At 41.2% G+C, this 15,679-nt stretch overlaps 1 protein-coding gene across 1 annotated transcript in view; it reads left to right on the forward strand.

Moving 5' to 3' along the window:
- The window catches only part of SLC39A3 (solute carrier family 39 member 3), a 131,080-nt gene that overhangs the window by 40,090 nt on the left and 75,311 nt on the right, over positions 1-15,679 (forward strand). The window lies entirely within an intron of this gene.

The raw sequence follows: 15,679 nt of genomic DNA on the forward strand, positions 1-15,679 counted from the left end.
CTCTACAAACTTTGTGCGAGTACCTTAGGGTACACCCACAGGTTTAGAGTGTACGAAGGAAAGGACACCAGGATTGAATCCCCTGAGTGTCTTCCTGTCCTGGGAGTGAGTGGGAAAATTGTGTGGGATTTGGTGCACCCACTGCTGGATAAAGGTTATCACCACTACACTGATAACCTTTATACCAGCATCCCACTCTACAAATCCCTCTCTGCGCGAGCTACCGCAGCTTGCAGTACTGTCCGCAAAAATCAGAGAGGCCTCCCGAAGACGCTACTTGGGCAGATGCTCAGAAAAGGTGAGAGTAGAGCCCAATGTAGCGACCACCTGCTGGTGGTCAAGTACAAGGACAGGAAGGATGTCCTCTTGACCACCACACACGGTGATGGCAGCGCCCTCAGCACTGTACGGGGTACCTCTACACAGGTCAGCAAACCGACCTGTGTAGTGGGGTACAACAAAATCATGGGGGGCGTTGATCTCTCCGATCAACTCCTCCAACTGTACAATGCTCTCAGAAAGGCCAGGGTGTGGTACAAAAAGATGGACGTGCACATCGTGCAAACGGCAATGCTCAACGTTTTCCTGCTGTCACGATGTGTACGCCACACCGATACGTCGTACCTTCGGTTCCAGGAGGTAGTGGTTAAGGCACTGATGTGTGGCACTCCGGAAGGAGCGGGCCCCAGTACTTCCGGAACTGAAGGTGCTCGTATCGTACCAGGTCAGCAATTTCCAGGGGTGGTCCCGCCAACTGGAAGAAAAGGTAAGCCGCAAAAAAGGTGCCGAGTGTTACAAAAAGGGAATATGCAAGGACACCATTTATCAATACGACACCTGCCCCGAAAAACCTGGCCTGTGTATGAAGGATTGCTTAAAATTGTGCCACACCTCCATGCACTACTAATTTACTTTACAGGAAACAGATTAGTTCCAAAGGGGGCACATCTAGATAAGTTCCTTGGGGGTCTAGTAACCAAAATGATGCACTTGTGGGTTGTGTTTTTTTTTTTTTTTTACTGTTTAGGGACATCAGGGGCTCTGCAAACGGAACATGATGCCCGCAGAACATTCCATCAATGTCTGCGTTCCAAAACGTCACTATTTCCCTTCCGAGCCCCGACGTGTGCCCAAACAGTTTTTTTCCCACATATGGGGTACCAGTGTACTCAGGACAAATTGGACAACAATTTTTGGGGTCCAATTTCTCCTTTTACCCCTTGGGAAAATTAAAAATTGGGGACTTTGAACTTTTTCATTTTTGTGGACAAAAAATAGGATTTTTATTTTCACTCCTGGGCATTATACTAACATAGTAACATAGTTATTAAGGTTGAGGGAAGACTTTATGTCCATCTAGTTCAACCCATATCCTATCCTAACTTGCCCTAACATGTTGATCCAGAGGAAGACAAAAAAAACCATGTGGCAAACAGTAAGTTTCACATTGGGGAAAAAATTTCCTTCTCGACTCCACATACGGCAATCAGACTAGCTCCCTGGATCAACGCAATATTAAGGAAACTAGTGTGTATGCCCTGTAATATTAACATAACATTATTAACATGTAAGTAGAACACCACAACACAGACGGCAACAACCCTGGCACACCCTGCAAACACATTTCCTGCAGCGGTGTTCCAGGTGCGCCGAACGTCTGTGGAGAAAATCCAATCTACACGAAGATTTCATCCATTATAAGGTTATGCTTCGAACATACAACACTGCCCTTCACCTCTCCAAACAAACCTATTTCAACATCCTCATCACCTCACTGTCCAATAACCCGAAACGTCTCTTTGACACTTTTCATTCTCTACTCAACCCAAGAGTACAGGCCCCAACCACGGAGCTGCGAGCTGACGATTTGGCCAATTACTTCAAAGAAAAAATTGACCAGATCCGACAGGAAACTATCTCCCAATCCCCTCATACCATGCACTGTCCTCCCTCCCCCACTGCATCTAGCTCACTCTCGAACCAGTCACAGAAGAAGTAAGCAGGCTCCTTGCATCTTCTCGCCCAACCACTTGCATCAGTGACCCATTTCCGTCACATCTCCTCCAGTCCCTTCCCCTGCTGTCTCTCTGATAACTCTCTTCTCGACCCTCTCCAATCCGGCTTCCGCTCCTTACACTCTACTGAAACTGCCCTCACTAAAGTCTCTAATGATCTACTAACAGCTAAATCTAATGGTCATTACTCCATGCTAATTCTCTTGGATCTCTCTGCAGCATTCGACACTGTGGATCATCAGCTCCTCCTCACTATGCTCCGTTCCATTGGCCTCAAGTACACCGTTCTCTCCTGGTTCTCCTCCTATCTCTCTGACCGCTCTTTTACTGTATCTTTTGCTGGCTCCTCCTCTCATCTTCCCCTTACTGTTGGGGCTCCTTAAGGATCGGTTCTAGGCCCCCTCCTCTTCTCTTTGTATACTGTCCCTATTGGTCAAGCAATCAGTAGATTTGGGTTTCAGTACCATCTCTATGCTGATGACACCCAATTATACGCTTCTTCTCCTGACATCACGCCAGCCTTTCTAGAAAACACCGGCGATTGTCTAAACTATATCTGAAACTGAACCTGTCAAAGTCTGAACTCCTTGTGTTTCCTCCCTCTACTAATGTACCTATACCCGACATTGCCATTTTTGTATGTGGCTCCACTATTACTCCCCAGCAACATGCCCGCTCTCTTGGGATCATACTTGATTCCGAGCTTTCCTTTGCCCCCCACATTCGATCACTGGCTCGCTCTTGTCATCTGCACCTCAAAAACATTTCTAGAATTCGACCTTTTCTTACTTTTGACTCTGCAAAAACTCTTACTGTTTCTCTTATTCATTCTCGTCTCGACTATTGTAACTCTTCTAATCGGTCTCCCTCTTACCAAACTCTCCCTTCTCCAATCTGTCTCGAATGCTGCAGCCAGGATCATATTCCTCACCAATCATTACACCGATGCCTCTACCTTGTGCCAGTCATTACACTGGCTACCCATCCACTCCAGAATTCAGTATAAACTTATTACCCTCGCCCACAAAGACCTCCATGGCTCAGCACCACCCTACATCTCCCTTGTTTCAGTATACCACCCTACCCACGCCCTCCTTTCTGCTGATGACCTGAGGTTAGCATCCTCATTAATCAGAACCTCCCACTCCCGTCTCCAAGACTTTACATGTGCTGCGCCAATTCTTTGGAATGCACTTCCCAGGTCAATACGATTAGTCCCCAATCCCCACAATTTTAAGCGTGCCCTGAAAACGCATTTATTCAGACTGGCCTATCACCTCAACATATTAACCTAATCTATCCTTGTGTGGCACAGCCAAAAGTTTTACCATAACCAGGTTCCTCGCATCATGTTCCCACATGCTTTATGCATCCATTAGCCCTCTGTGTCTGTACTGATACACACTTAACATTATGGCTGTTCCATACAATCGGCAACTGTTACCACCCACTTTTCGTGTCTCCCTTTTTTCCTCATAGATTGTAAGCTTGCGAGCAGGGCCCTCATTCCTCTTGGTATTTGTTATAATCTATGTGATTATTGTTATGCTGTAAAGTCTATTATCTGTACGAATCCCCTCCGAAATGTAAAGTGCTGCGGAATATGCCGGTGCTATAGAAATAAAATTTATTATTATTAATATTATACTTTTCAAGAAAGGCATCCAGTCCCTTCTTAAATTTTAGTAGGGAATCACTCATTACAACATCATATGGCAGAGTTTCAAAGTCTCAATGCTCTTACAGTAAAGAATCTGCGTCTGTGATTATGCTTAAACCTTCTTTCCTCCAGACGTAGAGGATGCCCCCTTGTCCCTGTCGCAGGTCTAAGAGTAAAAAGATCATTAGAAAGGTCTTTGTACTGTCCTCGCATATATTTATACATTGTAATAAGATCACCCCTAAGCCTTCGATTTTCCAAACTAAATAACCCCAAGTGTAATAACCTCTCTTGGTATTGCAGACCCCCCAGTTCCCTAATAACCTTGGTCGCTCTTCTCTGCACCCGCTCCAGTTCAGCTATGTCTTTCTTATACACCGGAGACCAGAACTGTACACAGTATTCTAAGTGTGGTCGCACTAGTGACTTATATAGAGGTAAAATTATGTTCTCCTCATGAGCATCTATGCCTTTTAATGCATCCCATTATTTTATTTGCCTTTGCAGCAGCTGCCTGACACTGGCCACTAAATGTGATTTTGTCGTCCACCCATACACCCAGGTCTTTTTCAGTGACAGTTTTGCCCAGTGTTTTACAATTAAGCATATAATTATACATCTTGTTCATTCTACCCAAGTGCATGACCTTACATTTATCCCCATTAAAGCTCATTTGCCATTTATCAGCCCAAGCTTCTAGTTTACATAAATCCTCCAGTAATATAAAATTGTCCTCCTCTGTATTGATTACCCTGCAGAGTTTTGTGTCATCTGCAAATATTGAAATTCTACTCTCTATGCCCACTACAAGGTCATTAATAAATATGTTAAAAAGAAGCAGGCCCAATACTGACCCCTGTGGTACCCCACTGCTAACCGTGACCCAGTCAGTCCGAGTGTGCTCCATTAATAACCACCTTTTGTTTCCTATCCCTGAGCCAGCTCTTAACCCACTTACACATATTTTCCCCTATCCCCATTGTTCTCATTTCATGTATCAAACTTTTGTGTGGCACCGTTTCAAAAGCTTTTGAAAAGTCCATGTTTACCACGTCCACTGCATTCCCTTGGTCCAGTACGGAACTTACCTCTTCATAAAAGCTTATCAGATTAGTCTGACAGGAATGGTCCCTTGTAAACCCATGTTGATATTGGGTCATGAGGTTATTCTTCTCCAGATACTCCAGTATAGTATCTCTTAGAAAACCCTCCAGGATTTTACCGACAGTTGAGGTTAAACTTACTGGCCAATAATTTCCAAGTTCAGTTTTTGTCCCCTTTTTGAATATTGGCACCACATTTGCTATACGCCAGTCTTGTGGTACAGACCCTGTTATTATGGAATCTTTAAAGATTAAAAATAATGGTCTATCTATGACTGTACTTAATTCCTGCAGTACTCGGGGGTGTATCCCATCCGGGCCTGGGGATTTGTCAATTTTAGTGATTTTTCGACGACGCCGTACTTCCTGCTGGGTTAAGCAGGTGACATTTAATGGAGAATTTTTGTTATCACTGATCATGTTATCCGTCATGAGATTTTCTTGTGGAAATACTGTTGAAAAAAAAGTCATTTAGCATATTGGCTTTTTCCTCATCCTCATCCACCATTTCACCCAGACTATTTTTAAGGGGGCCAACATTATCATTTTTTAGCTTCTTACTATTTATGTAGTTAAAGAATATTTTGAGATTATTTTTACTTTCTCTGGCAATGAGTCTCTCTGTCTCAATCTTTGCTGTCTTGATTTTGCTTTTTACAGAATTTATTTAATCTTCTGTATTTAGTTAATGCCTCATCACTACCTACTTGCTTTAATTCTCTAAATGCTTTCTTTTTATCTCTTATTGCTCCCCTTACAGCTCTATTTAGCCATAGTGGTCTCCTCCTATTTCTAGCATGTTTATTCTCATATGGTATATATTGTGCACAGGTCCTATTCAGGATGCTAATAAACGTCTCCCATTTTCTTTGTGTATTTTTATGTCTCAGGATATCGTCCTAGTTAATTGCACCAAGATCATCTCTCATCCGTTGGAAATTTGCCTTCCTGAAGTTTAGTGTTCTTGTAACCCCTCTACTACACATCTTATTAAAGGACACCTGAAAACTTATTATTTTGTGATCACTGTTACCCAAGTGACCCCCAACCCTTACATTTGATATGCGGTCTGGCCTGTTGGTTAATATTAGGTCTAGCAGTGCCCCCCCTCTTGTTGGGTCCTGAACCAGTTGTGAAAGGTAATTGTCTCTCATAGTTGTCAAAAACCTATTACCTTTGCTGGAACTGCAGGTTTCGGTTCCCCAATGTATTTCAGGGTAGTTGAAGTCCCCCATAATAATGACTTCTCCTTGAGTCGCTGCTTCATCTATTTGCTTGATGAGGATATTCTCTGTTCCATTATTTTTGGAGACTTATAACAAACCCAGCGTCGGACTGGCCCACCGGGGAGCCGGAGGATTCTCCGGTGGGCCCTGGCATCTGGTGGGCCCTGGCCCCTGGCACCTGCTGGCATACAGGGCCAGCAGTTGCCTTGGGCCCCCACTGCTCCAGGGGCTCCCAGCCAGTGCCACACAGCTGTTATGGGTGCCCGTGCCAGCGGAGCAGCAGCGGGTGTCAGGAGGCAGGAGCCCCTGTCCCCGCTGCTAAAGAGAAATGAATATTCACTGCGAAGCAGTGAATATCATTTCACTCCCGGTCTCCACCCCCCGGGGCCCCGCCCCCCAGCCTAGGCAGCCGGCCCCGCCCTCAATTGCAGTGGAAGAGAGAGCGTCTCTCTCCCATCAGTCCCCTCTGCTCCTGACTCACAGCCGGTGCGCGATGACGTCACCATCGTGCACCCGCTGTGTGTCTGGCAGATGGGGCAGCTCCTGAGTCTGAAGCCGGCATAAGCATGGGAGTTAGGAGGAGAGGTGAGTATTGTGATTTTTTTTTTATCTATCTATCTATCTATCTATCTCTATATCCATCTATCTCTATATCTATCTATCTATATCTATCTATCTCTATATCTGTCTATCTCTCTATCTATCTCTATATCTCTATATCTATCTATTTCTATCTGTATATCTATCTCTATATCTATCTCTATATCTATCTATCTATCTATCTCTATATCTGTCTATCTATCTCTATATCTGTCTATCTATATCTATCTATCTATCTATCTCTATATCTGTCTATCTCTCTATCTATCTCTATATCTCTCTCTATATCTATCTATTTCTATCTGTATATCTATCTCTATATCTATCTCTCTATCTATCTCTATATCTATCTATCTATCTCTATATCTGTCTATCTCTATATCTGTCTATCTCTATATCTGTCTATCTATCTCTATATCTACAGTATCTCTATATCTATATCTATCTATCTCTATATCTATCTATCTCTATCTCTATCTATATCTAGCTATATCTCTCTCTATATCTATCTATTTCTATCTGTATATCTATCTCTATATCTATCTATCTCTATTTATCTATCTATCTCTATATCTATCTCTCTAGCTATCTATCTATATCTATCTATCTATCTCTATATCTGTCTATCTCTATATCTCTCTCTCTCTCTATCTATCTCTCTATCTATCTCTCTCTATCTCTCTATCTATCTCTCTCTATATCTACCTATATCTATCTATCTATCTCTATATCTATCAATCTATCTATCTATCTCTATATCTGTCTATCTGTCTATCTCTATATCTGTCTATCTCTATATCTATCTTATATCTATCTCTATCTATCTATATCTCTCTCTATATCTATCTATCTCTATCTGTATATCTATCTATATCTATCTATCTCTATCTATATCTCTCTATATATCTATCTATCTGTCTGTCTATCTCTATATCTATCTATCTCTATATCTATCCCTATAGCAATCTCTCTATCTATCTCTATCTATCTCTATCTATCTCTATCTATCTATCTCTATATCTATCTATCTCTATATCTGTCTATCTATCTCTATATCTATCTATCTCTATCTATATCTCTCTCTATATCTATCTCTATCTGTATATCTATCTATATCTATCTATCTATCTCTATATCTATCTATATCTCTCTCTCTATATCTATCTATCTGTCTGTCTGTCTATCTCTATATCTATCTATCTCTATATCTATCCCTATAGCAATCTCTCTATCTATCTCTATATCTATCTATCTATCTATCTCTATATCTATCTCTATCTGTATATCTCTCTATATCTATCTATCTCTATCTGTATATCTCTCTATATCTATCTATCTCTATCTGTATATCTATTAATCTCTATATCTATCTCTCTATCTATCTGTCTATCTCTATATCTATCTCTATATCTATCTATCTCTATATCTATCTATCTCTATATCTGTCTATCTATCTCTATATCTGTCTATCTATCTCTATATCTGTCTATCTATCTCTATATCTATCTATCTCTATATCTATCCCTATAGCAATCTCTCTATCTATCTCTATCTATCTCTATATCTATCTATCTATCTCTATATCTATCTATCTATCTCTATATCTATCTATCTATCTCTATATCTGTCTATCTATCTCTATATCTATCTATCTAGCTATCTCTATCTATATCTCTCTATATATCTATCTATCTCTATCCCTATATCTATTAATCTCTATAGCTATCTATCTATCTATCTATCTATCTATCTATCGCTATATCTATCTATCTATCTCTATAGCTATCTATCTCTATCTATTTCTATCTCTAGCTATCTATATCTCTCTCTATATCTCTCTATATCTATCTATCTATTTCTATCTGTATATCTATCTATATCTATCTATCTCTATCTATTTCTATATCTATCTGTCTCTATCTTACATATAGAGATAGATATAGAGATAGATCGTTAGATATAGAGATAGATATAGATAGATACAGAGAATAGATACAGAGATAGAGAGATATAGAGATAGATATAGATAGTCTATCTCTATACCTATCTATAGCTATCTATATGTATATTATCTTTATATCTATCTATCCATCTATCTATCATCTATCCATAGATCTATTTATCCTTTATCTATCTATCCATCTATCTCTATATCTATCTATAGCTATATATATATCTCTATCTATTATCTTCATATCTATCTATCCATCTATCCATCGATCTATCTATTTATCCCCTATCTATCTATCTACCTATCTATCTCTATCTATATCTATCTATCTGTATCTATTTATAGCTATCTATTTCTATATATCTATCTCTATATCTATTTATCCATTATCTATCTTCTTTCTATCTATCTATCTATTTATCTAGTGTTATACCCTATGAGGGGGCAGCATTATATTCTATGAGGAGGTACATTATTCCCTATGAGGGTGCAGCATTATACCCTATGAGGGTGCAGCATTATACCCTATGAGGAGGGCAGCGTTATACCCTATGAGGGGGCAGCGTTATACCCTATGAGGGGGTGCATTATATTCTATGAGGGGGCTACATTATATTCTATGAGATGGCTGCATTATATTCTATGAGGGAGGCTACCCCAACTCCTGCTACATAACTAAGACCTGTACTGCCTTATATTATACCCTGATATTAGCGCGTTTTACCGCACAATTGGTGGTCTGGTATTTCTTTCTATGTAGCTACATAGTGGGCCCCAAGAATGATTTTCTCTGGTGGGCCCAAGGTGTTCCAGTCCGACGCTGAACAAACCCCTATCAGTAATTTATTATTTTTTCCCCCTCCCCTTATCTCTGCCCACAGGGACTCTACATTTTCATTAGATTCATATAAATTATCAAGCAGGATGGGTTTTAAGGACAATTTTACATATAAACACACGCCTCCCCCTCGCTTATTTGTACGGTCATTTCTGAACAGACTATAGCCCTGTAAATTAATATCCCCACCATGTCATAATTATGCTCCATCAACATTAACTCCAATTCCTTCATTTTGTTGGCGAGGCTTCTGGCATTAGTATATATGCACTTAATGTACAGTATATCTCTGTACCTCTATTCTTTCTTAAATTATTAACTGTTCTAACCCCACCCCCATGCCACCCCCAATTTCATTATTTGTGCCCACTGCCCAGGTCTCTATTTGCACTGTCTTCCCCTCCTATAAAAGGAATACCCTCCCCCCCATCCCTAGTTTAAACACTCCTCCAACCTTCTAGCCATTTTCTCCCCAGCACAGAGAAACACCACACATCTATATAAGTTCCTTAGGGGGTCCAGTTTCCAAAATGGGGTCACTTTTGGGGGTTTCCACTATTTAGGCACATCAGGAGATCGTCAAACGCGACAAGGCGTCCGATCTCAATTCCAGCCAATTTTAAGTTGAAAAAGTCAAACGGCGCTCTTTCTCTTTCGAGCCCTGCCGTGTGCCCAAACAGTGGTTCTCCCCCACATATGGGGTATCAGCGTACTCAGGACAAATTAGACAACAACTTTTGGGGTCTAATTTCTCCTTTTACCCTTGGGAAAATAAAAAATTGAGGACTAAAATATCATTTTTGTGGACAAAAAATAGGATTTTTATTTTCACTCCCGGGCATTATAAACTTTAGTGAAACACTTGGGGGTTCAAAGTTCTCACCACACATTTAGATAAGTTCCTTAGGGGGTCTAGTTTCCAAAATGGGGTCACTTGTGGGGAGTTTCTACTGTTTAGGCACATCAGGGGCTCTGCAAACGGAACATGACACCCGCAGAACATTCCATCAATGTCTGAATTCCAAAATGTCATTACTTCTCTTCCGAGCCCCGATGTGTGCCCAAACAGTAGTTTTTTCCCACATATGGGGTACCAGTGTACTCAGGACTAATTGGACAACAATTTTTGGGGTCCAATTTCTCCTTTTACCCCTTGGGAAAATTAAAAATTGGGGACTAAAAGATCATTTTTGTGGACAAAAAATAGGAATTTTATTTTCACTCCCGGGCATTATAAACTTTAGTGAAACACCACACATCTATATAAGTTCCTTAGGGGGTCTAGTTTCCAAACTGTGGTCACTTTTGGGGGTTCCACTATTTAGGCACATCAGGGGCTCGTCAAACGCAACATGGCATCCGATCTCAATTCCAGCCAATTTTAAGTTGAAAAAGTCAAACGGCGCTCTTTCCCTTCCGAGCCCTGCCGTGTGCCCAAACAGTGGTTCTCCCCCACATATGGGGTATCAGCGTACTCAGAACAAATCGGAGAACAACTTTTTGGGTCCAATATCTCCTGTTACCCTTGGGAAAATAAAATAATTGGGCAGTAAAAGATCATTCTTGTGACTAAAAAGTTAAATGTTAATTTTTTCCTTCCACATTTCTTCTGCTCCTGTGAAACACGTGAAGGGTTAATAATCTTCTTGAATGTAGTTTCGAGTAGCTTGAGGGGTGCAGTTTTTATAATGGTGTCTTTTTGGGTATTTTCTGCCATATAGACCCCTCAAAGTGACTTCAAATATGAGGTGGTCACAAAAAAAGATAGTTTTGTAAATTTTGTTGTAAAAATGAGAAATCGCTGGTCAACTTTTAACCCTTATAATGTCCTAACAAAAAAAAATTTTGTTTCCAAAATTGTGCTGATGTAAAGTAGAAATGTGGGAAATGTTATTTAGTAACTATTTTGTGTCACATATTTCTCTATTTTAAGGGCACAAAAACTCAAAGTTTGAAAATTGCAAAATTTTCACAATATTTCCGTTTTTTTTCATAAATAAACGCAAGTTATATCGAAGAAATTTTACCACTAAAGTGAAGTACAATATGTTATGAGAAAACGTTCTCAGAATCGCCAAGATCCGTTGAAGCATTCCAGAGTTATTACCTCATAAAGGGACAGTGGTCAAAATTGTAAAAATTGGCCTGGTCATTAATGTGCAAACCACCCTTGGGGGTAATGGGGTTAAAGGGGTATTCCCACCTTCAAGATCCTATCGCATTATGTAGTTGGTGTAGTAATAATAATATTAGCAAATACCTCCCGTTAGAAATGTAGTATAGTTTTCCTGATTCATTATATCTCTTTCCTCATGTTCAGGCAGTGCAGGACCTTAGGTATCCATAGTTAGCAACTTGCTGTCAGGAAAAATATGAATTATTCTCCAGGGTTCAGGGGACACAACCAGAGCTAGCCTACTACTCCTCCCACCATTGGTTTCTGTAGGACCAAATCCTAGATACAGCCCCTCTCTCTCTCTCTCTGTGAATTCCTCCCCCCCCCCCCTCAAGCAAAGGGTCAGTTCGGAATGCTTAGTTTTATTGCCTGCCAGGACTAGCAGGGCTGAATGCCTTTTTTCCCCTCCAAAGCACTCTGTCTTTTAAGCAAAACACTCCAAGTCCAATTCAATAATACACATTAATCCCAGAAACATAAAAATCAGATTTCCAGGGCCTGTGCACTTGGGTTATGCATGGCAGCATTTTGTGGCATTTAGGGCTATCAGAAACCTGGGAAATTAATTTCTGCCCACCAGAAAATCACAGACATACCATGTGTGGACTCAAAAAAAAAAAAAAAAAAGTAAAATCGCAAGGAAAGAAATAATGACAATATCTCTGGCCTGTGGGCTTCCAGGCCAAAGATATGATGAAAAGGAGTGATCGATAACTTTCAAAGATATGGGTACCTCCCAGAAATCACCCCATATGTGAGGTCAGCAAAGAGGGAGTTCTTAGTTTATGGCCGAAGCAGAAAACAGGAACGTTCATCGTTGGCATGCATTCAGAGCCAGGAGAGACAGCTGAACACCATGCTGTGGTACTGGATCATTTCTTTGGGATCTCTGCTCCCCGTTATCAACACACCATGCCCGTTTTATTTCATAACTGTTTATACATATTTGTATTTTGTCTCTTTTGTAATATCATTTGTATCTTTTGTAAACACAAAGTTATAATTTTCTGGAGTAAAATTATAAATTTGTTAGCTTTGTTCTTGTTCTATGAGCGATTCACCACGTACTCCGCACAAATTCATGTTACCAAACGGGTGTCCGATCCACCTATAAGAGGTCGATGGTGGTAGCATAGTTTTCGCATTTATGTGGTGTTGAGGACTTGATGGTGACAAGGTCGAGGTATATATATGTTCCTATCAGGAACCGGTGGTATATATACATCCCGTAACATCACATGCCACACTATTCGACATAGATTAGAGCAGCTGCACTCATTTTCTTAACCTCTGTCAATACCCTTTTGGGCAGCGGGGTAAGGGGGCGCCAGAGATCTGCAAGTTCCTGACTAAGTTCGTGACACAAACTGTTACTATATCAGTGGTCGTAAGCTGGGATACCTACGGTCCTGCAATGCCTGCACATGAGGACAAAGACAGCAAATCAGAAAAACTATACTGCATTTCTAATTAAATGTATTTGCTTATAATATTATTACACTTACTACATAATGGGATAGGATATCGGAGAAGGGAATATCCCGTTATCTAAATGGGGGGGCTTTTTCTTTCACTAAAGGTGTGCAGCAGTAAATACTCCAATGGAAGCTAAACAGACCACATTCTAAAGGGATATGTATGATGATTTTTTTTTTTTTATCCGTCATGCAATAAATACAGTTTGCATAAACACCTATATCCACAATTAGTATAGCGTAGCTTAAATGCATCTGAGTATACACAGTGGGTATGGAAAGTATTCAGACCCCTTTAAAATTTTTCACTCTGTTTCATTGCAGCCATTTGGTAAATTCAAAAAAGTTCACTTTTTTCCTCATTAAAGTACACTCTGCACCCCATCTTGACAGAAAAAAGCAGAAATGTAGAAATGTTTGCAAATTTATTAAAAAAGAAACTGAAATATCACATGGTCATAAGTATTCAGACCCTTTGCTTAGATACTCATATTTAAGTCGCATGCTGTCCATTTCCTTGTGATCCTCCTTGAGATGGTTCTACTCCTTCATTGGAGTCCAGATGTATTTAATTAAACTGATAGGACTTGATTTGTAAAGGCACACACCTGTCTATATAAGACCTCACAGCTCACAGTGCATGTCAGACCAAATGAGACTCATGAGGTCAAAGGAACTGGCCAAGGAGCTCAGTGACAGAATTGTGGCAAAGTACAGATCTGGCCAAGGTTACAGAAGAATTTCTGAAGTATTCAAGGTTCCTAAGAGCACAGTGGCCTCCATAATCCTTAAATGGAAGTTTGGGACTACTAGAAGCCTTCCTAGACCTGGCTGTCCAGCCAAACTGAGTCAGGTATTTATGGCAGAGTGGCCTGACGGAAGCCTCTCCTCAGTGCCAGACATATGAAAGCTCGCATAGAGTTTGTTAAAAACACATGAAGGACTCCCAGACTATGAGAAATAAGATGCTCTGGTCTGATGAGACGAAGATAGAACTTTTGGTGATAATTCTAAGTGGTATGTGTGCAGAAAACCAGATCACCTGCCCAATACAATCCCAACAGTGAAGCATGGTGGTGGCAGCATCATGCTATGGGGGTGTTTTTCAGCTGAAGGGACAGGACGACTTATTGCAATTGAAGGAAACATGAATGCAGCCAAGCACAGAGATATCCTGGATGAAACCCTCTTCCAGAGTGCTCTGGATCTCAGACTTGGCCGAAGGTTCACCTTCCAACAAGACAATGACCAGTGGCTTAACTACAAAGTTATGCGCCCCAGTGCAAACTTTAAAATAAGGCCCCCACACCATGCCAAAATACACACGCTGCTCAGCTCTGTACACCTCGTACACACACGGCTCCGCTCCGTACACTTCATACACACGGCTCTGCGCCGTACACACACATCTCCGCTCCGTACACCTTGTACACACGGCTCTGCTCTGTACACCTCATACACACACGACTCCGCTCCGCACACCTCGTACACACGCGGCTCTGCTACATCCACCCTGTAAACCCCTCCTGACCCCACACATAAACTTACCCTCATCCACAACCATGACAACCAGCACAGCAGAGTCCTGCAGACACGAGGCTCCTGATCATGTGACCCCCTGACTGCACTTGCTCACTGAGCCAGTGCGCGTGTCCTGAGTACAAAAGATACCTGTGGAGCGGGGCAGCAGCGGTGAAGATGCGTGCTTCAGGACAGGACCTGAAGCACATGACTGCTGGGGGTGTGGCCTAAGTTCCACAGAGCTAGGAGCTGAAGGAAAACTCCTAGAAAGGTAACTACGGGACAAGTTACCAAGGGGCATAGGCAGAGACGTAAACCTGATCAAGCTGGGGTCAAAGCACGAGATAGCACGACAGTACCAAAGGGTTAGACAGAGCGAATAGTCAGGACTTAACAAAGAGATCAGAAGACCAGAACGGGCAATGGACGGTACAATAGGGATAAACTGTAACGGAGTAACAATAGCCAAGCCAGGAGGTCAGAACCGGAGAGGATAATAGTACTAAAACGAGACAGAGAACAGAGTGAGTGGACAGACCGGGTCATACACGAGAAGCAAACAAGCAATGCAGTATACATGCACACCAGGGGGGTCAGACACACAGCCAGAATAACAGTATAGCTGACAGGGAATCCTAGTCTGGAATGAGTATAAATACCCCTCCCAGATCCAAAGGGAAGCCAGCAAAATTAACCCTGAGGAAACAGGACATTAACCATGTCCAAACCATGACAATGTACTTATGGTGCTTCTGGTCTTGTATTCATGTACTTATTGTGCTTCTGGTCTTGTATTCATGTGCTTATGGTGCTTATGGTCTTGTTTTCATGTACTTATGGTGCTTCTGGTCTTGTTTTCATGTACTTATGGTGCTTCTGGTCTTGTTTTCATGTACTTATGGTGCTTCTGGTCTTGTTTTCATATGCGTATGGTGCTTATGGTCTTGTTTTCATGTACTTATGGTGCTTCTGGTCTTGTATTCATCTACTTATGGTGCTTCTGGTCTTGTATTCATGTGCTTCTGGTCATGTATTCATGTACTTATGGTGCTTCTGGTCTTGTATTCATGTACTTATGGTGCTTCTGGTCTTGTTTTCATGTGCTTATGGTGCT

The sequence above is a fragment of the Dendrobates tinctorius genome, unplaced genomic scaffold, assembly GCF_039654945.1.
Source record: "Dendrobates tinctorius isolate UK_male_01 unplaced genomic scaffold, ASM3965494v1 ptg000011l, whole genome shotgun sequence".
Lineage (NCBI taxonomy): Eukaryota > Metazoa > Chordata > Amphibia > Anura > Dendrobatidae > Dendrobates > Dendrobates tinctorius.